The 21,915-nt window shown below is 37.5% G+C and overlaps 1 long non-coding RNA gene across 2 annotated transcripts; it reads left to right on the top strand.

The window, feature by feature from the left end:
• Window positions 1–2,842: 2,842 nt before the first annotated feature.
• On the top strand, window positions 2,843–18,430 carry LOC146664840 (uncharacterized). 2 transcript variants are annotated; one of them, XR_014912529.1, is made up of 4 exons: window positions 2,843–3,026; window positions 15,703–15,855; window positions 16,226–16,313; window positions 16,906–18,430. It is a non-coding gene; the product is annotated as an uncharacterized LOC146664840 (long non-coding RNA). The 2 variants fall into 2 exon arrangements; XR_014912528.1 differs by lacking the exon at window positions 2,843–3,026 and adding an exon at window positions 14,920–15,329.
• The last annotated feature ends 3,485 nt before the right edge of the window (window positions 18,431–21,915 follow it).

The raw sequence follows: 21,915 nt of genomic DNA, 5'->3' as shown, positions 1-21,915 counted from the left end.
AGCATCAAATGGATGTCAGCGTGCGATAAAATTATCCTTCTGTGGGTGTGAATATATGAACTTAAGCATCAGCAGTGTTTTTCATCAACACTATTTTCCGTGCCTGCATAAACAACAAGGCTGATTTTTTTTTTTTAAGTTGCCTGAAGTACACTCCGAAACGTGCTTCACTTTTAAGAGATTGTGCCACAGTCAGAACATAGAGGTGACTATTACATGCTGCTCTGCTCCAGCAAGCAGGCAGAGCTCAGCGGTCATTCAAGAGGAAAAAACAACCAGATATATGGTATATCTGAGAATTTATGGCTCCTGCCATTTGAAATTTACTGCATATACAAGACAAAATCCAAAACACGGTAATGGAAAACAAATTGTTTTCCTGCTACTTTGAAACAGACATAACCTTTCTGCCTGGGAACATACAGCCCTACAGTTCTATGTTCTGTTGTAATAGACTGGCAGGAAAAAATGGGAAGAAAATAGATTTAGTGAATCAAAGTGTAATTAATATTAAAGAAAAATGTATACAGCTTACGAAACCGTGACTTTTCCTCTCCGACTTTCCCAGGAAACCTTAATGAAACAGAGGCTTTATTATTCTGCTGATGTCCTTTGCAGACTAGCACTTCTCAGTTTACTCTTCATAAAGCACTTTAAAATGTAAATGACTTGTTAACACACTTCTTCCTACTGGGAGAGTCTAATGATGCGAAACAAAACACTGGCTTATTATTCTATACGGCAGCAGGAGCGAAATCTCTGATGTATTCACGGGATGACTGTTTGAAATCCTTCTCTTCCTGTTTGTGCGGAGCTGAGTCACAACATCCAGAATCCTGATCTGGAAAGGAGGTTGGATAGTATTAACTATAAGATGGAAGATTGTTTGTTATCACAGAAAACTAGTCTATTTAATAAAGCATTAAATGAACAAAACACTGATGACATTTTTTTTCTTCCAGAAAAAAAGAGTGTGACATCATGGTACAAACAGAGCAGATTGAACAAATCATTATCATTTATAGCTTTACAGTTTAATATTTACTGTAAATCAGATATGTGTCTTATTATTATTATTTTTTTGTTTGTTTTGGCACATGGGGGAACTGGTGTAGAAGTGCAGCATGGGAAAATGACTCACTTAGAAATGACTCGGCTCTGAGGTTTAGGTTTTGAGGAGGAATTAGCTAACTATATTCAGCACTATGAATGCAAATGAATATAAATATATAACGTAAGCAGATGTTACATGATAAATCATGGCTCACATTTAGTATAAAGCTAAAGTTGGAATTTGTGCCGCTAAAGAACAAAATCAGATGATGATTCTTACCAAAGTCCTGTTTTTGTTATATTTGCTCTTCTTCAGCACTTTTAAGGTCATTTCTTATCACAGCTTTGTAGATGACATTTAGTTATATATCTCTTTTAAGCTCCAAGATGTTTTTTTTGTTATAGATCTTGCATAGGTGCTTGGACTCTATTAAAACTTTAATGGAGAGAAAACAGAAGTCCTTGTTCTTGTTTCTGTGAGATTTATGCCTGAGGCAATGGAAACTCAAGGTCTCCTTGCCATTTCTGCTTAATATTTCTATCCAGAACTTCACTCTGGATGTTCTTGTTCACCTCTGGTTCATTCTTATTTTTATGACTTAAATTTTTGCCAAGTTGAGAACACACGTGTCACGTTCTGAACTGGATTTTGTTATTCATGCTTTTATTTCATCATGTTTGCATTACTCTAATTCAGTGTTCATTTTTGTTAATAAAGCTGCCTTGGAGCGTCTGCATGTTGTTCAGAATGCTGATGTGAGGCATTCTGAACACTAATTTCACCAGCTCCCCATTAACTTCAGAGTTTACTTTAATACTCTGGTTTTGGATTTTAGAACCCTGCATAGAGACGCATCTTCATACACCAGTGAACTTCTACATCCCTGATCACATGACCTCGGGGACCAGCTGGAGACGGTCCCAGAGGTCATGTGATAAGGGTCAGCTAGCTGTACAGCACACCAGGTTCAGAACTAATAAAGTCTTTTGCAACAGTGATCTCCAGAGTTTGGAACTCTCTCCGTCTGAGCCTGACTGTGACAAAGTGGCTAGGACAGAATTCATTTGCCATTTGTCACTTGCATATATTGTTATTTTGTGTTCTGTTATCTTACAGTCAGCCATAATGCTTTAATTTAGAAATTGCTGGTGTAACTTCTCTTAACACACAATATCAGAGGTGGGACCAAGTCATTGTTTTGCAAGTCTCAAGTAAGTCTCAAGTCTTTATCCTCAAGTCTCAAGTCAAGTCTCAAGTAATGTCAGGCAAGTCAGAGTCGAGTCTCAAGTCACTGGTGTAAAAGTCCGAGTCAAGTCACAAGTCTGAAACTTTGAATTTCAAGTCCTTTCGAGTCTTTAAAAAAAAAAAAACGAAAAAATAATGTTGCAGTTATGCTAAATGTAAATATTAGACCATGTAATTTTAAAATCTGTGTTTTTCTCAACACATGACAAAATAGTGAACTTAGAAAATATACACAAATTGTGAAATTGCACCTCTTTAAAATGCAGCTCAATTAAACCTAGCTGCAAGAATAATTTTCACCGACAGTTCTGAGATAAGCTGCATGTTATTCTTGGATGCGGTTGTAGGACTGGCTTTAAAATCGCATGACAAAAATATCATACACATAAAAAAAAAAAACTGTATCACCAACGTAGCCTGGACAACATTTGCTAGTTAGATGAAGTCAGCTATCTCATCGTAGCATATTTATATGCATATTTATAATCATACGGTTCTTGGAGTGAGTGCATACACTCATGAAGTTTAGTAACTTCAGGGGCCCGTTCTTCGTACCTCGCTAAGTAGGTTAGCTGGATTTGATTGTTGACGATTTCGCCTGATCTTGGATCGTTCGGTTCCCCGAAGCTCATCCGGGACTTGCTGTCATAGCAACAGAGCCGTAAGCGTAAACCTGCTCGGGAGCAGGTTTACTTTATGTAAACAGGATTAGATCGCGGCCACGCAGGTATGTCCGCTTCATTTATACGAAAGCAACAGCGATATTCCACCACTGTTTCACCATAAATAAATAACATCAATGTAACTAAAGACAATGCAGCACCTGATCCATTTATTGATTTCACACAGATACATACAGGTCATTTCCTAAAAAAGGGAAATGTACTATTAACATTCTATCACATGTATGTGATTATTACAGATGTAATTCATATTTCAGAGTAGCAATTGCAAATTACTTTGTGTAATCAAGATGAGAGACCACGGCTATAAAAGCGAAGGTGGATTTGGGAAGCCTGTCGCAGCCATGTCCTGTCCGTATACGCGAGCCACCCTTTGCGGAAGGTGCAAGATTGATAAGGAGAGTTTTCAGAATTCCGCGTATATTGCGGGACAGACAGGATCCTTTAGCTCAGCGCGACAGTGTGCTCATAGAGAGATATCGATTTTCCCGTGAGGATATTATTTACTTAACCAACTTGTTGACGAGGGGGTGCAGGACCACCACCTGTCTTTTTTTTTGCTCTGCCCTTTTCTTGGTTGCTGTTATAAACAAACAGATCATTCCAGGGTCTCTTTCCAAGAGACGACAAGCAATATAAGTGATAAATATTACCATTCTGTAGGATATTCTTATATTTCACTTTTACCTGTTCCCATGTTCTAGTGGGTCCTGTTGTGGCTCTAATGTGAAAGGGGATATAATATAACATATTATAATATAATATAATATAATATTGGATAATATAGTGTGATATGATAAATCTACCCTACCGCCTACTGGTGTTGGCCAGAGGGGCCGATGGCGCGATATGGCAGCCTGGCTTCTGTCAGTCTGCCCCAGGGCAGCTGTGGCTACAACTGTAGCTGCCTCCACCAGTGTGTGAATGTGAGAGTGACTGAATAGTGGCATTGTAAAGCGCTTTGGGTGCCTTGAAAAGCGCTATATAAACCCACTCCATTATTATTGTTATTATTAAATTACTTACGAGTTTAATTTGTCAGCAACTTTCTGCCAGCCCTCTCTCCTTGCTTTTGCAGCCTTTGCAGTGTTCCCTTGCGTTCTGATTAAACTCTGAAACTCCTGAAATCCCTCACTCAAGAGTTCTTGCTCTGCTGCCGAAAAATACCGAGCCGAGCGCGCTCCGTCGACATTTTCGCCGACCAATCAGAGGGTTGCCGATCAATGTTTCCACTATTCAGTTCAGTTCAGTTCATTTTTATTTCAAACATTTCAAACATGTGCCTTCACAATCATTACAAAATATCATTCCATTATTTGTTTGAAAAGGAGTAGGCTGAAGTATTTACTTATTTGTCCCTACCCCCTCAAGTTTTACCTCTCATTCATTTAATTTTTTTTTTGTCTTAAATTAAACAAACAACATATGAAACATATGAAGTAAAACAAAACATAACATACATAAATCAAAAACAAGAAATTAGCAAGCCCCACCACAGTATAGTTTCTTTCATATGAAAAATACAGAATGTGTATATTTGCAGATACACAAGTTATGGAAAAACAACAAACCAAAACAAAACAAAAAAACAAAAAAGAACCGCAACACCATTACCAGCAACATTACCGTCCTGGGTTAACCCCGTTTTCTTCATTCTTATACTTATTTAAAATTAGGTTTTTATATTTTACTTTAAACTGTTTTATGTTTTGACTGTCTTTTATTTCTTCTGTTAGACTGTTCCATAATTTAACTCCTGCAATTGAGATAGACATAGTTCTTAAAGTTGTTCTAGCACTTTGTATTTTTAAATTCCATTTCCCTCTTAAGTTATACCCACCTTCTCTTTCTATGAACAATTTACAGATTTCTTTGGGAAGCAATTTATTTCTTACTTTATACATTATTTGCGCTGTTTTAAGCTTCACCAAGTCTTGGAATTTAATAGCTTGCATTTTGACAAAGAGTGCATTTGTATGGTCCCTGTACCCTACATTATTTATTAATCTAATGGCCCTTTTCTGTATTATAGTTATTGTTTGTGTGTTACTATCGATGCGTAGCCCCTTTTACAACACCCAGTGATGTCACATTACTGCGTCCAGCTGTACTAATCGTCAACAGCAGGTGTGTTCGGGGAACCGGATTAGCGAGCTCACGGTTAGCGCGATGGTTTGGTCTTGGATGTGTCATTTGATCTTGGATGTAGTGAGCGACGTACGAAGAACGGGCCCCAGGTCACTGCAACAAGCCCAGGTACAGTTTACCGACGGATGGGTGCAGGACCTTGAAATGCACCGTGTAGAACGAAAGACCATCGTACGTATCATAAGTTTACCAGTCTCACAAATTGTCGTCATAAATACACATTCCTTAACAGTTTATTAATAGGACCTTTGAGCTCAACGGTAATTAATTAGTAGTGGAAATAATTTCTGGTACCCATCACAGAAATGTAGCAGTGACAACAATATTGTATGCTGTAATCGTACTGGGCAATTGGTGATACAAAAAACCTGTTTTATCCTGTGAATAAAAGTATATGTTTTTGTCAATGTACCATAATAACAGAAGGGAAACGCAATATTGTGTCAGGACAATTCACTATTTATGCACAATAAACACAATAAACAAAGGAGCATAGCGCGACAATTTCTGTTCAGCGCCAGACTTGCTTGTAACCTATATCACCAATTATGTTATGAAAATGACGTATTAACTACTAAAAAACACTGACCTTCGTGTAAATGCTTGGAGCAGACTAACCTGTGAGCTGGAGTGTTCTGGGACGTTATATTTGATCTTTGAATGGCTGCAATCCAGTCGCCTCTTTGTTACTTCGGAAACATGGCTGGAACAATTTCTCTTCAATGACGTAATCCGACCGATCTCTTTACCCGTCGGCTTCCCGTGGCTGTCATGCGACCGGCTATTGCAGTTAATAATACAACAGCTTCTTGACATTTTTGTGTTTCTTTTTATCGCTGTGTGACTGATTTTAATTGAAAGCCTGCGTGCGCTAGTACCGCTTGCCACGAGTTCCCAGAATCCTTTGCGGTTCTACCCGTGAATGACGTCACATTTTCAATCTCTATATAATATGCATGTTAAATTTTATATTTGGGGTAAAATATCAAGTCTTTTCAAGTAAACCGGTTCAAGTCCAATTCAAGTCCCAAGTCATTGGTGTAAAAGTCCAAGTCAAGTCACAAGTCTTAGAACATTTTTTCAAGTCAAGTCTAAAGTCATAAACTTAATGACTCGAGTCTGACTCGAGTCCAAGTCATGTGACTCGAGTCCACACCTCTGCACAATATCCTGGGTTTTGTTTGTGGTAGCAGTAGTTACATTCTTTACATCCATGCATGTGTTTTAAAGCAAATACTACTAACCATCAGATCATCTGAATTTTCTTCTGTTTACAGGCACATGTCTGGTAAATTATGTTTCTTTATGTTGCTTTGGTTATACTTACCATTGTGTCCATGTTGTGTATTCAGGTTCTATATGGGAGACAGGTGTATGGGAAGGGCCGCCCACTACTTCCTGTTTATATAGGGTCATGAGGTCAATGATTGCATCACTGGGTGTAACCAAATGGAGGGTTTTTCATTTTGTATAGTATTGTTTGTTTTCTTTAAAGTAGCCTTTTGAGTTATATTGTATGCAGTGTTTTACTTTACAAACCATTTAGTTGAGTAAATGAATTTGTCAGTTTCTTGCATGACTTTATTCCTGTTCTTTGTTTAGAATTGTATTATTTGGTTTGACCTATTTTGTTTCAATGGTAGGGACTAACGAGGTCAGGTGTGGGCAAAGTCTTGTATAAAGCCAGTGGGATTTTTGCATGCCGGATGGATTGTTTTATGGTAAAAGGGAGATGCCAGCAATAAAGTATGCTTAAAAGAACTTCAATCATCTGCTAATGCTATTTACTTATCACCTTCCTTGCTGCTTAAGTTATGCTACATCACACTGACTAGTCTTTTTTTTAAAACGGATTTTAAAATTCGCCCTTGGGTAACTTTTTATATTTATATTTTTGAGCAGTTTGTTTTGAAGCACTTGTTTATTATATTTATTTAGAAAGGTGCTATATAAATTTTACTTACTACTACTACTATTTTACTTACCTAAATCAGCAGTTATAATGAAATGCACCTTGTCAGGTACCATTTTTTTAAAAGTAATAACTGAATCAACTTGTTTATGTTACAGAATATCTGATTAAATGATATGTAAATGCTTGCCCGCTTTTTCTCCTGAGAGTAATACTTCTGGAACAGTCTTTGCTTTTGCAAAATTATCCAATAAATTACAATTCAAAATCCTTTCTATCTTTTGTAAGCACCAAACTAGCAAAGAGCACAGTTGCCCAATACAACATAGTCACTGCAAACTCTACAGCTATTAATTAAATTAATCCAATTAAATGATATATGAATTATTTACATGATATTATTATTATATAATTTGTTGTGAAAAACATTGATCTGTAATAAATCCACTATAATTAAAAACCACATTAATAATAGAACATACATTAAGAACTTCAATTGCCAGTTAATTAGTTTACTGTCACTTGCTGATCAGTCTTTACATTTGTAAATAATCTTTCATTTTCCCCTTTTGATGGCTTTTTAAATCTATCTCCATTGCTGAGAAAGAACATATGTGACAGGCTGACCTATTTTCCCCCCAGGAAAATACAGCAACTGCACCTTTAGCTAGCAGACAAACACAGTGCAAAATTACACACATGCAGTATGTGTGTTTGCTAACATTAGTTGAGATGCTTTAAAAATAGTGTACAAGTGCCACAAATGCAACTTTATTAGCATCTGTAGCATGAAGGCACAATGAAAGGGTGCAGCCAGGAGCCATGCAAGCTACTTGCCTTGCAGTCTGCATCACTTCAGGCTACAGCCTATGAAAAATTCTCTCGCTTGATAATATTTTGTATTAAACTGCCTATCAGATTTAATTAACTGAGTCACTGAAGGTGCTGCGATGCCATTCTGGCCAACTTTATCTCTGCTTGCACTATGCAATGACAGATAACGGAGTCAGTATGTTGTTGTATTGCATTCACTCACACAACCATGTTCTTGGGCAAGGAAGCACATGTTAAATGTCAGCATTCAACAGCCATCTCTGCAACATCTCTGGAGGCTTAAAAATGCTAAAAGGTGTCCAAAAAACATTTTCATCCACAGTAAACACTTCAAAGCACCACGGCTTCTTTGATGGAACAATCCAGAGTATCATCCCATCACAGCACTGAACAACCTCTAATTTATATTATAGATACAAAGATACAAGTACACTCACAGTTGTGTTCAGAGGCTGGTCATGAGTGTCATGGTAATTTAAGGCTTTTAATGATTTCTTTGAACTGTTCTTTTTCCAGAGCCAAATGATTGTCAAGCATATTTCTCCAAGGTCTTTAAATAACATGAACTGCGTGCACAAGTTTGAACTTATTCTGAATTTTTTCTAATCCTTCAATGTGATAACAATGAGATATGTCTGCCACTACATAGCTTATGAACTTAAAGAGTGACACAGCAACACAATTGGCTTGTACCTGTAAGTGTTTCCCCAGTTAGGCTCTTATAAAGCAGACGATTGGCTCTTTGGTGAGGGGGCAGGACAACCTCTGTCTTTGGATTTTCAGATTTCCTGCATGGATTTACACTGTTTGACTGCCATAACTCTTTCTAATAATGTGTTTGCTGCTATAGCATCTGAACTAAACTCAGTCTTACTGATCTTAAAAGCTCTAGCTGATGGTTGAAAATTTTTTTAATATTTCCACTTGAATTTGCTCACACAGTCATACTTGTAGTATATTTATTTAGTATACTTATGCTATTCCTGTAGTGTCACAATTGAAATTATTTGTTTAATACCTTAATATTCTGTGAACAAAACATCCTGCCCTGTTTTCTTCATTTTTTGTTCTCCATCTCCATCTGTGCATCAGTGTCAACTATTCACACTTCTTGTAAACAAAGACAACACGTATTAAGCTTATACTAAATCTGAACTGTGTCCACACAGTTAAATTCTATATCAAGTCACGTTTTTAAAAGCAGAGACGCAGAAAAGGATCCTCAGCTCTGGGTAACCACTGGGGATATTCAGAGTCTGTTCAGAGGTAGAAAACATGCCATCTGAAATGCAAGGCGGGATCATCAGCTTCGGTCCTTATCTCTGTCTAGATGGAGGTATTTATCTCCGAGGGGATGCCTGCTTTGATACGTCTTTGCAATAAATCTGTCTCCAGTCTCAAAGAGACAATGCACTCTCTGTGAAACATATTATACCAGCATGATGGCTTAAAATCTTCTTATGGGCTTTAGTTGACTCACTGACTCAGAGTCTAATTGATTCTCTAACCTATGCGTGATAAAGTAATCGAGATTTTTAACGGCTGACTATCTTGTATTGCCTTCCCTCTTTGTTGCGTTAAGCTATTATACTGAATGATATTTTAGCAATGTCAGGATCGCAGAAGAAGCTCTATTGCAAATCAATCATATCTACTCTCTCCAAAGAGACTCGCTCTACAGAGAACAATGGGAAGAGGTACGAGTTCCAGGTTTGGCACACACTGTGATAAAAAGCAGGTTTTTAAGAAACACACTGGCTTTAGGTTAGCTAATTGCTTTTCAAATTGACCCATTTATCTTAATCTGAAAGGCTTCGAGATAAGACTGTATTACTTAGCAGTACTGAAAATGCTTTGTTATGGGTGGATAATGAATGGATGTCATAAAAACAAAAGAATAAAGGTATGAGATTAAAGCATGGAGGGAAATAGTTTAACCTACAAGTGTTGAAACGCTCAATGTAGTTATTATCCATGGGCAAATAAAATAACCTGTTGTGGGTACTGTTCTTTAAATTCACCTTTAAATGTTATATTTACTTGTATTCTGGGAAATTTAAAAATGAAGGAGCATAGTGTTCTTCATGGTTTAGGTTTTAATGATGCATCGGTCACAGCGTGAGTGGTCCCCAGATGACCCAACACACCATGTGGTTGCTTAGTTAGAACTAGAGCTGGGCGATATGAGATTTTTTCATATCACGATATGTTTTTTTCATTTCAGGCGATAACGATATCTATCACGATATAAGCCAAATAACTATATTTGTAAGATTTAAATGTGCCGTTGCTCACAAGTAAAATGTGAAATAATCAGCAGCTTGTTTTTATTTAAATATTTATTTCCCATAATAAGTTCAACAGGGTAGATGTACTTAAGGAACATGAGACTTTTTCAGATAAATAAAGGCAAATATTGCAAACTACACAAAAGGCAGCCGCTAAAGCGTTTAAGTTTCAAAATAGAACAAACGAAACAGACTAAATTGTCAATTCCACTTAGAAACAAAATATTAATTCTAAAAATAAATCTTAGTTTGTTTTACAGAAGAACAGACAAAACTGACTAACTTTTGTCAATATCAAATAAACTGAGAACTAAAAGGAAATTCTCAATCTCTCCTTGTTGTATAGCTTAGCCTTTCAAACAGTTTTAACAGTTACTTTAGTCTGACAAAAGCCGAATGACGAATTAGTGCTTCCAGTCAGAGACTGAGGCTACGTCCACACGTACACGGGTATTTTTGAAAACGGAGATTTTCCGTTTTCGTTTTAAAAAATAATCCCGTCCACACATAAAGGCAGAAATGAAGAAAAACGCTGCTATGAACATGCCAAAGCAGCAGGTGGCGCTAGATTCCTAACCGTGCAGAAATGTTGGCCAATCAGAAGTCTAGAAGCCTCGGTGGGAAAAAGTAAACAAAGCTGCGGCATAGAAGCAGAACAGAGTCGTATGTGTGGACGGACAGTAACTGTGTGTATATGTAAGCATTTAAACACTGCAGAGAGTAGAATTAACAGTATTGTAGAAATTCATTTCACCGAAACAATAACGTGGCGCACAGTGTGACGCATGCACCAGTTTATTGTATTTCCAGACTTGCTTTCGGCACAATTTACAGTGCACGCTACTCTGTTTTTTGTCAGACTTGAAATAGCCGAAATACCTTCACACTACGGAACTTCTATGGCTCTTCCGTTCGACAATCTCTCCGGCATTGGAACCATCATCTGTTTTCTCTTCGGTCACGCTCGGTTGATTTTTCTAGTCGGCACACTCATTTCCTCCATTATGCGCTGGCTCCATTACCCGCTGGCTGCTTCCCAAACAAACACACGTGCGGCTTGGCACTTGTGCTGTACGTAACAAGTCACGCGACGTGACGCTGCGGCTGTGATTGGTTCGGCTCTGCGCTACTTAGTTTGGATTGGCTGACCTTTTTTTATTTTTTATTTTTTATTTTTTTTATTTTAAGAGGACAAGAGCGGCGAGGTCTATCGCGATAGCTTAATTTCTCTATCGAGTAAAAGTTATATCGCGATACATATCGTTATCGTTCTATCGCCCAGCTCTAGTTAGAACCCCCCATTTTAGTGCACTTGTACCCTTTTAGGTCATGCAGGTTTATTATTTAGGCATATTTTACAAACGCGCAACCTTTTTCTAAATGTAACTGGGTTCTTTAGGGGATTTAAGTGTGTGAGAATAAAGTCAAAAAAAGAACAAGGACAAGAACTGTGGCCTTCTGATTGACAGTCTTGCTAACAAAACAAATTCTTCTCACTTAAGAATCACATGAAACCGCTTTGAAGTCTGCACTGGGAAACTAAATAGTGTTGCAGAAAACTTAAGAGATTTATGTTCTTTCTCTGAACTACAGAACAGCTTATATACACACCAACTTTTTTTTTTAATTTGCAGAGTTTGGATTGGAGTTTTGGAGCAGTTTGAAAGCAAAATTTCCCTCCAACTGATTAACAGCACCTACTAGCTTCTGTGCTAAGCCAGGCATTAAAAAATAAGCTTAAATCTGCATTAAAGCTTTGTTTATGGTAACTGAATTGGTTAGTATATCTTAGTATATGGTTAAAATGGTGGTCTAGACCGACCTACTCGTATGCCCGAGACCTTTCGTGCACGCTGCTATTCGGGAGGGCTACAATGGTGAGTATAACCAAGGTGTAACTCCTAATTAGACATTTTCCCAAAAGAGTATTGACATTCTAATTTAACATGTGCTCACAGAACATGTCAAACACAATGAAGAAACAGTCAACTTCTGCTCCAAGCACCTGCCCTCCTGAGGTTTTTGCGTGAGTCACACAGTTGCATCTTGTTTCAGGGGTGAATAATGTCCAGCTCAAAGGACAAGCCAAAAATACATCATTTGTCCCCACCACCTCATATAAATGAAGCATTTTAAAGAAAACCCACACAATTGTAGGCATAGTGGGAGCAATAAAACACCCGGCTTTGAAGCAGGACTCTGGAGTTCCAATTATTTCTGGGATCAAGTTTTACTTTTGTTTTGTTATTTACTTTGTGTTTCACTTGCAGTTTTGTTGGGTTCAAGCTGTTTCTTCTGGTTTAAAATACACGCATTTACAAAATTACACAACTCTGTTTTGTTTGTTGCCAGGGCGCCGAGTTTGGGCCCATGTAGAAAGAGATAACAACCGCACACCTTTTACACATATTTATTCACAGATCCTTAAAGGCCAGTTAGAAATGTATCTATAAGTCATAATAAGAACCTTCACAAATGACCTATAGCGTCATTTTCTTGGGGAGGACAGTCTCATTGTAACACATTCAGCACAACAGTAATGAGTAATGCACTACACCTTAGATACAGGGCAGGTTTTCAGAGGGCGGATTTGTTTTTCTCTAAAGCTTGACATGGACCATGCCAATTGTGAAGACAGTCTCATTAAAGACTGCCTCCCTTTGTGTGACAGCAGCCATTTGTTTAAGAGCCTATCTTCTCTCCAGCCAACCCACATGTGATAAGTCAAAACATAGAAGCGCTAGCAGAGACACCTGACAAATGGCAGTGTACACCTGCCTCAGATCATTGCTCCGTCTCTCTGGAAGAATAACGTCCGAGAGGATTCAATTTCCTGTAATGAATCTCAGTTAGGATATTAAAAAAATTGCAAGATGTTAATATGCTGTGCACATATGTGGGCTGACAAGAAGTCAGTCTTAAAAAGGAAGAAAGAATATAATATTTGCAGCCACATATGTAGGTCAGATTAAGTGATTCGGAAAAATTAATTTACCACAATATCTCAACGGCCTTGTCTAAAACCGTTTAATCTGTAGGTCAGCATTTTGTCTTTGAACAAGTATTTTTATATTAATTTAAAATCCAGGAAAACTGAATATTATATCTACAGAAAAATATTGTATCGGTGCTCGGATCATTGCTCAGGGCGAGCTACTCAGCTGCATCGTGTGAGTGACAGAGAATGACAATGTTTCCCATAAAACAACCTGAGGCAAACTATTGCTCAGCAACCTCCAACTCATTAAATATCTAATAATAGTGTAAGTCTTTCAACAACAAATACCATGTGGTGGCAACACTAGAAAAGAATGCAGCTGCACTTTAAGAGACAATTCTTGCGTGACGATACGTCAGGAAATTATCACACTATGAATATTTTTCAGCTTTTAGTCTTAAAATAATAAACAAAACCAAAATCATGAGAAAAAACCTATTAATTTCCATCCCCTGCACATCATTATTACTGTTGTTATTGAGACATAAAACATGTTATTGGAGCCGTGAAGGGTTAAGCTCCTGTAGCTGTGTGCTGTCTGTATTTCAGTTCCATTATAGCAGTGTCCCTCTGGCTGTATCGAGTGTCTGGTCCTCAGGATGTGGTGCAACAATTAATCCTCAGATTGATTCACTTCCTATTGAATTGCCCCCAAACTCAAGCTGTAACTCAACCTGTCCTTGTTAATCTAAGACACTGCTTTACTCAATCAACCTACAAAAAGAGGTGAGACATATAGCAACTGTTTGATCATCAATTTAAGCTCGAATGAAACTGTACTTGTGCTGACTTAAATGCAATGCAATAATAGTGGACAAGCACAAAATAAATACAATGAATGAACAGCTGAATTGAAAGGGAAGTACATACAGGAGTAACTGATCAAATTATATGGCATCTCTATGTAATGCAAAAATGTCATTATAAGGCTTCAAAAATCTCATTTTGGTGTGTGATGGCTGCACTTACAGCCACACAGTGGTAATATCGGTGTAGAGGCTGACACACACACTGCATTCACATTTGTCTTTCTTTAAATATAAGGTTTAATTTACGGGATTATGATTTACGGGATTTTTGTGTGTTTTACCCGTTTTTGTGGGCTGACCAGCCACTATTTAAGTTTCCCCTTTGTCTCGTTAAGTTAGGTCAGTTTGTTTGAGTTATCAGTATGATTTGTCAACTTCGAGTTCTGTTATTTTGACCTCTTTTATGGGCCCAAGATTTTGATTCTTTTTGCATAATGTAACCAATTATGTTTTTTGGTTAAATAAAAAGTTGCCTAAGTTCCTTCGCTGCTCAGTCCATCACATGGTGCCTTCTTCAGAACAGTACGAATCTCATGAGGTTTCTTTGCCAGCTCTGGATTCAGATTCAGTGTGAACTTTTAGTTTTTATACACTGAAAAAAAGGGACTGGCCATCTCTTGGATTTATGTAAGCATCTTGCATGTATTTAACACAATTACCTCATGTTTTAAAGATAAATGTAACTATATAGTGTAAAAACTACATGATATGCAGAAAGGGTGTATTAAATTGTTCATATCATGTTCAGGTGAAGTAAGTCAATAAGATAGCAACGTTAAATCTCGTGAAACCACGCGTGATTTCATCTCGCGGGCTTTGGATCGTGGTTCAAAAAAGGCATCCATCTCAGTCAAGTCGAGCAGCCAACTCTACGTTTTTGGTATGTCTTGATTTTTTGAATTAATATTTACCATATTTCAGCCAAATGTAGTTAAACGTCTAGAGTGTCGCCATGTAACATGCTAAAAAAGAGCCATTAGCTTATTTGCTGTTTTATCTGTTGTCAAAGAATTGGCGCTTTTTCATTTGAATTTGTCTTTGGCACAAGAGCCGTAATATCACATTAAACCTAATTATGAGGCACTCATAACATAATTTGGTTTTCTGTGTGAATAGATTTGCCAACTGACTCTTCAGTTACATTGTGTATTTACTGCACCGTGGTGTTAGTGAGATTTTGGACATTGAACAGCTTTAGCTAATATCATTAGCGGCATTATGCTAGCTTACATCCCTACCCCTCCTGCCCTCACCTGCTGTCCTTTTCTTTTTGTTTTTTTTGCTGCACATTGAGAGACCACATCTATTCTGCATTTCACCAGGAGTCAGCTGATGGATTGTGGGTTCAAGGTGTTATGGTAAGAAAGTATATTCTATTTTCGCTTAAGGTTTCTGTAACTTAATTATAATAGGTTTTGTATAATTATTAGGTGCATGCATACACAAATAGACCACCCTATTAAAACAACTGAGAAATCCAAAATCTGCCATAGGTTTAACTTATACCTGTATGTATTGTCAGAAAGGTGATTACTGGACTCACATTAATGCACACTTGAACTAAAATGAGGTTGTAACTTGTGGGTTCTTGGGTTGCAAATCAGAAACAAACATCTTTGGATTTTTTTAATCCCATAAGATCTGGAAACACAGTTTTTATTCAACAAAACATTACTGATTAACCAAGCACAGTGCCTGCTGTTATTTCAAAATTTCAAAATGTTATTTCAGATAAAATGCAGCATTCCAGTGCATCCCAACCATGCCTTTACAGTCAAGGTTTCTGACGGAGCTGAGTTTCTCTCTGACAGTCTGCTGAAAGTGTTTGCAAAGTGATCGGGGGAACAGTGCACAAAGCTAAAGGATGTAGCTGCCATGATGACAGTAAGAACTTTAAAATTCTTTAACTACAAAGTGTATATGTATTGCATTAGGTCAGTAAAAGATTTTTATGCTGCATCCATTGAAACAGTCAACTATTACCTGTGAGTACTGATTCCACTGAAAGGATGCCATTCTTTTTTGTCATGCATTTACTGGCCCACTGAGAAAAAATTATCTTTTTTTAAAAATATATGTTCTGGAAACTATATATCCATAAAGTTGATGTCAAACAGGAATTTTTGATATTGCTTTGTAGATGCTGGTGTTGCATGTTGACTGGTTTAAAAAGTCAAGTTTTTGTCTGGGATCATTTTCTTCTGTGCTACTGAAAAGTTCACAAATCTCTGTTTTCTTTGTTATAATACTTTAGGATGACATTAATGCTCAAAGGGAGTCTCATCAAAGTGCTCCGCATCTGTGTGAAAGACAATTGCAACATCTTGGTGCAGGAGTTCATGGTGAGTGTTTTATGAGTAGATTGTGGCTTTGCAACATTTAAAAATGCATTTAGTTATCCACTTGATCCTCATTGGACTGGTTAGGACCAGTAGTCCTCTTTAATAATTTGAAGTTCACATGAGGCCTAGTAGTGAACTCGGCCGCCGGCCCTTGAGGCCCCACCCCTACCCCTGTATTAGGGGTCACATCAGTGTGAAAAAACTTTAAATTTGTCATTCTAGTGAACAAAGAAAAATCCCCCCAATATTTACATTAGCTTTTGTTTGGAAAAAAAAAAAAAAAAGACCAACTGACCAACAGCTAACCAAATTGTGGGGCTGAAAGTCTAAATTCTAACATCTTCTGAGTGACATAACCTGGATTTCTGATGGGCCGGTGTCTTTCTAACAAAAACTAATGTAAAGCATTTGAAATTATTATGTTTTTCACTCTCTCTTAGAAACTCTGTTAGACCATGAATGGCAGCATGGCAGGCAACTCTTTGGCTATAGCTATTTACTATGGTTTAAATTACTCTAACATTAGAACTGGTAGATTCAAAAGAGATGAGTTTAAAAGGGAATCTTAAAAAAATGTTTTGTGTTTAACCAGGACTTGACTGAGGCCACTGCACAGATTGAGAAAACCACAATGAACATCTGTCTCCAGAGATGCGCCAGGCAATGACTTTTCTGATGTTGGCATCATCATCGAGGGTATAGTAGTTCTTCAAGATCTGGATAACGTGACCTTTGCAGTAGCCATGCTGTTTGGACCTTTTTTATTCCTTCAATATGAGTTACCCATCACAGCTCTGCTACACTTTTGAGGTGATTCAATGGGTGGTAATGGAGTTGGATGCAACTCAGCTCTCAAGAAAAGCTCACAACTAAGACAAAACTGCTCCTGCAAGGAAAGCTCACTGTTATGCATGCAAGGTGATCAGCTCTAGGTGAGAGGACATTTAAATCTCACACTTGTTCTGCTGCATTTTTGAAGCTCAATTCCAGGAGCAGATCGCAGGGTTCATTTTTATATACTCTGCAACTGCCATGAGGACAAGCTGTTTTTGTTGTTGTTGTTTGTTTTTCCTTTTGCTCTGTACAAGTTCTCTGTTTGTCTGTTTGGCAGCATTTTTCAATTTCTGTTTGTATTTTTTCTTTTTTTTTACTAGTGAAGAGATGTAGCGTGAACAGTTATACAGTCTAAATATCCCATATGGGTCGTGTGAAATGGTATTTTCAGTTTCATTCAGTTGAAGTAAAGAACGTTGAATATTTCTAAGTATGCTGTTTTGAACCAAGATGTCACAGTATGATCAGTGCTGTAATTTTTGACAGTCACTGTATCAATGTTATTTTTGCGTCTCTTGAATAAAGTTTTTGACCTGCAAGTGCTAATTTCTTTAGTTATTGGGGTAAAATGGGTAATGTTAATAGGAAGGTGTTTGCCAATTCAGTAACCTAATTTAATGTTAATGGAAACTAACATTTCCTCAAATTGTTTAGTTATAATTGTTGTTTAACTGAATCTTGACGTCAGAGGCCTTAAATAGAATGTTTTGTATTGTCCTGTAACATTTTTCAAAAGAAACAGTCTAATTTCTTTGCTGTGATTGATTCCAGAGAACACGGAAGAACTGACATTATTTAACTGTTGATTTATATAGATTCAGTGGAGGAGTAATGTCAGTTTAATTCTTTACCTACTGTCAATGCAGTGAAATTAGACATTTTGTTTTTAAAGGTTACTGGTGGATGCCAGCAACCATCTTGGAAGAGAACAATACAATCTGTTATAAGGCCTCCATTTGAAAATTGTGTATTTGATACTAGAATATAATAGCAAAATGTAATTTGAAGATAACATGTAGTATTTAAGTGACCAAGTAGTATTGGGTAAAAGTTATTGAATGGTGTTGGGATAAAGTGAAAAAATTGTGAAGGATTAAAATATTCCAAGAGCTCAAATTACTTCATCAAAACATGTTTAAGTCACATTTTATCAACACAAATTGCACAGGTTTATTGAACATGAATAAATTGTGTTAATTTAACTCAATTGTTTAAGTTGCTGCCAAAGCAAAACATCTGTGTGCAACAAATGTCCACCATTGAATTAAGTAAATCCAACAACATATTTTTTTCAGTGTAGGTAGGAAATATATTTTTCAGACTGACATTCTAATAACTGACAGAATCTTTCTGTAGTCTACAATCAGGTAATGGTTAATGTAGCATAGGCTAAATACTCTCGCACAAACTGTAAATACCAACTTGTCTTAAATTCTCTAAATATTTAATACTTTTCTTCTCTCTTTTTTCTCTTTTATTGTTATGATTACAGCTATTCTGTTATTTTCTTCTTAATATAACTGCACACTTTCTATATGCTCATGTAAAGTTAGGTGCACGAGCCAAAAGAACTTGATTATGGGTAAAATTGGCTACACTGTTTATCTGTACATGACAATAAAACTTGAAAGTAGGCTTCAGTCACACAAGCCTAGAGACTAGTTGGCAACCACTGGTGAGTGGTTGCTAGAGGTGATTGTGGTCACAAGGAGGAGGCTGCACAAAAAACCTCAGTTGCAGTTCCTTTGGTTACAAACAGATCACGCAGGCTGCTGACAACTTACAGTGGTTTGCAAATACTCTATTAATATGTTGAGCAGCAGTGAAATTTGAAAAAGTCGCATAAACAAGAAATAAACATGGTTTGTCTTCAAATTAAAAGTTATGACTGACAGTTGAAAATGACATGTTCACAAAAGCACAAATTTAACTTCGAATGAGCTTCCTTTTTCAGGTTGTGTCATACTTTTCAGTTTCATTGCACAGCAAGCAGTTGGGAAGGGTTTGCAGGCAAATTGGTGTCTTCATTGCAAACTATGGCTGACTGGCAAGATGGTTTTTGGTGCAGCACCTTGTTTGTGATCAGTTTCACCTGGCAATTGTCCTCAAATGTTAACCAATGGGTCAGGGTGTTGGCAACCAGTTTCTAGGACTGCATGTGGCATGAAGACTGGAAACAGAAAAAAAACACCCTGCATATCTGTACTAAAATCTATAAAAAGCTTTGGCTCCATCATCAGGGTCATTGCTCCCATAAAAGAAAAGAAAAAAAAAAAAAAAAAAAAATATATATATATATATATATATATATATATATATATATATATATATATATTACACATCACTATATTATAATAATAATGGATTGGATTTATATAGCGCTTTTCAAGGCACCCAAAGCGCTTTACAATACCACTATTCATTCACTCTCACATTCATACACTGGTGGAGGCAAGCTACAGTTGTAGCCACAGCTGCCCTGGGGCAGACTGACAGAAGCGAGGCTGCCATATCGCGCCATCGGCCCCTCTGGCCAACACCAGTAGGCAAGTAGGGTAAAGTGTCTTGCCCAAGGACACAACGACCAGGACAGAGAGCCCAGGGATCGAACCGGCAACCTTCCGGTTAGAGATGCGATTCCCAACCCCCTGAGCCACGGTCGCCCTTTTTTATTACATAACTAATTTACTCCCAGGTGAAAATAACTAATTATACTACTTGTTAAATTACTTATGCATTCCTCACGTCTGATTGGTATCACATGATTACCAGTTAAAAAGATAAATCATACATACAATCATACATAACCAAACTCTGGCACAAGCAAACTTGGTGAAAAATCATTCCAAACATGATATGATTGTAAAATCACTGGCCACAGTGATTCTATGACACTCTGGGCTCATCGCTAGCTTTGTGTTAGCATGCTGTCACTGTAGGTACTAGCTAACAGTTGCTGTTATTATAGTAGCTTTAGATAACCTTGTTGATTCTGACCCAAGAGTAGGTTGCACTTTACCTTATTCCTGATCTTTCTTGCTATAAAAATAAACGTTAAGTTTATATCTCCACAGCTCACACCGCTTTACTGTTGAGTTGGCTTTCTTTTTTCAAGAAGACATCTTAGTTTTTCCTCTATATATGTAATACACCCCCCCCCCCCCCCATCTATGTAATACAACATACACCCCCCCCCCCCCCCCCCCCCCCCTCCACAAAACAAGCACAACAACAAACAAACAATATAAAGCATAGTGTGATTGCGTAATACATTTCTTTGGAACAAATGACACCAAACACTGCAGTCACTAATCATTAATCAAGACATTCAGTGACTGCTGAGAACACTGATTTTCATCATTAGATGTTTAACAGCGAGAACAAAGTGCATTTCGGTACTCAGCGGCAACAAAATGAAGAGATGACAATATTTAAGGTGAAAGGAGGAACCCTATTTCCTTTCTTCGTGAAGCCTAAATATTGATATTAAGATGTACTGAAGCTGCAGAATTTAAAATGTGCTGCAGTCCTAGATCGCCTCAGATCATATTTCCACCGATAAAGTGTTAGCGCAGCATTTTTTTGGGGTGAGATTTCATATCACTTCTGGGAGATAATATATTTATATTAAAAGGCTCTCAGTGCAATCAATCTTTCCATAGGGACATGAAAAAGGAGCTTAATACGTTTTATCAGGAGTACCTTTTTAGAGCATATAGTAGTCCTGTTCATTATGATTATAGTGCTGCAGTATAGGGCTCAAGGGGCCGCTTTGAAATTGTGAGAACAAATATTCCACAACTGGGAAATTTGTGTGGGGTTCAGTTGGCCAGACAGTTTAAACCACTGAGTTCTGGGGACAGTATGCTGTGAACATCATTGTGCAACATGAGACGGTAACAATACTAATCCACTTCAAAGGCAATGTGCTTGTCACAAGTCCTTTAAAAGCTCCCTTCCCTAGTCAGAAACTGCCAGAGGGAAAACCACTAGGCTGCACTTTGATCTTGCCAGGTCTATCACTTTTGATAAGAGCCTCTGAAGCAAATTAGGAAAACATTGTCATTCAAGAAGCAAGCCTGGCTGCACGGCATGTTAATTAATGTAAACTGCTGGAAGCTCAAACGGCACTGCAAGGGGTTGAAATTCTCTACTTTCTGTTGGTTCTTCATTGGTTTGGCAAAGATTTAATCCTTTGAACACATGCGTTAGCTGTTTCTGACAGTGCTTTAAGATAACGCAGATCTGAAATATCTGAACTTTGTAACACTCTACATGACAAGAGTGTCAGAGAAATGTAGTCGAGATTAGTTGAAACCTGGTGGAGCAGAATGCTGATATGGGTAATGTGTATATTATAGATCAGCTGCAGAATTTATGTCCTGTGCATCAGTGCAGAGAAATATTTGATTTATTGTAATGTTTACGTTCCACATTGGTTCCTTAGTGTGTAAAACTAATTCACCCATTTGACATGTTATCAGCCCATTGAGTGGACGTTATCAGCTGTAACCACCTCCATGCAACTGCACTGGCAGATGATGGCCTCATTCACCTGCCTGTGATATCGCCTCGCCTTAGTTGTTGAACCTGGTGCCATTTAAAAACAATTCAAAACAGCAACAAAAGTCCAAGTCATTGGAGTTTTACATATCTTAATTCACTGAAAATCCAATTTCTGTGCCATTAGCGAACACAAAAACTAAGTTTTAAATCCCAGTATGTCACATTTGAGGACACTTCAATGTGTCATTTTAACACATTTTAA

This window comes from Rhamphochromis longiceps, linkage group LG7 (genome assembly GCF_057381845.1).
Source record: "Rhamphochromis longiceps isolate RC_006_pf linkage group LG7, R_longiceps_female_GT1.1, whole genome shotgun sequence".
NCBI classification, from domain to species: domain Eukaryota; kingdom Metazoa; phylum Chordata; class Actinopteri; order Cichliformes; family Cichlidae; genus Rhamphochromis; species Rhamphochromis longiceps.
Note: the sequence above shows the minus strand (reverse complement) of the source record. Positions and strands in the feature narration are given on the sequence as shown.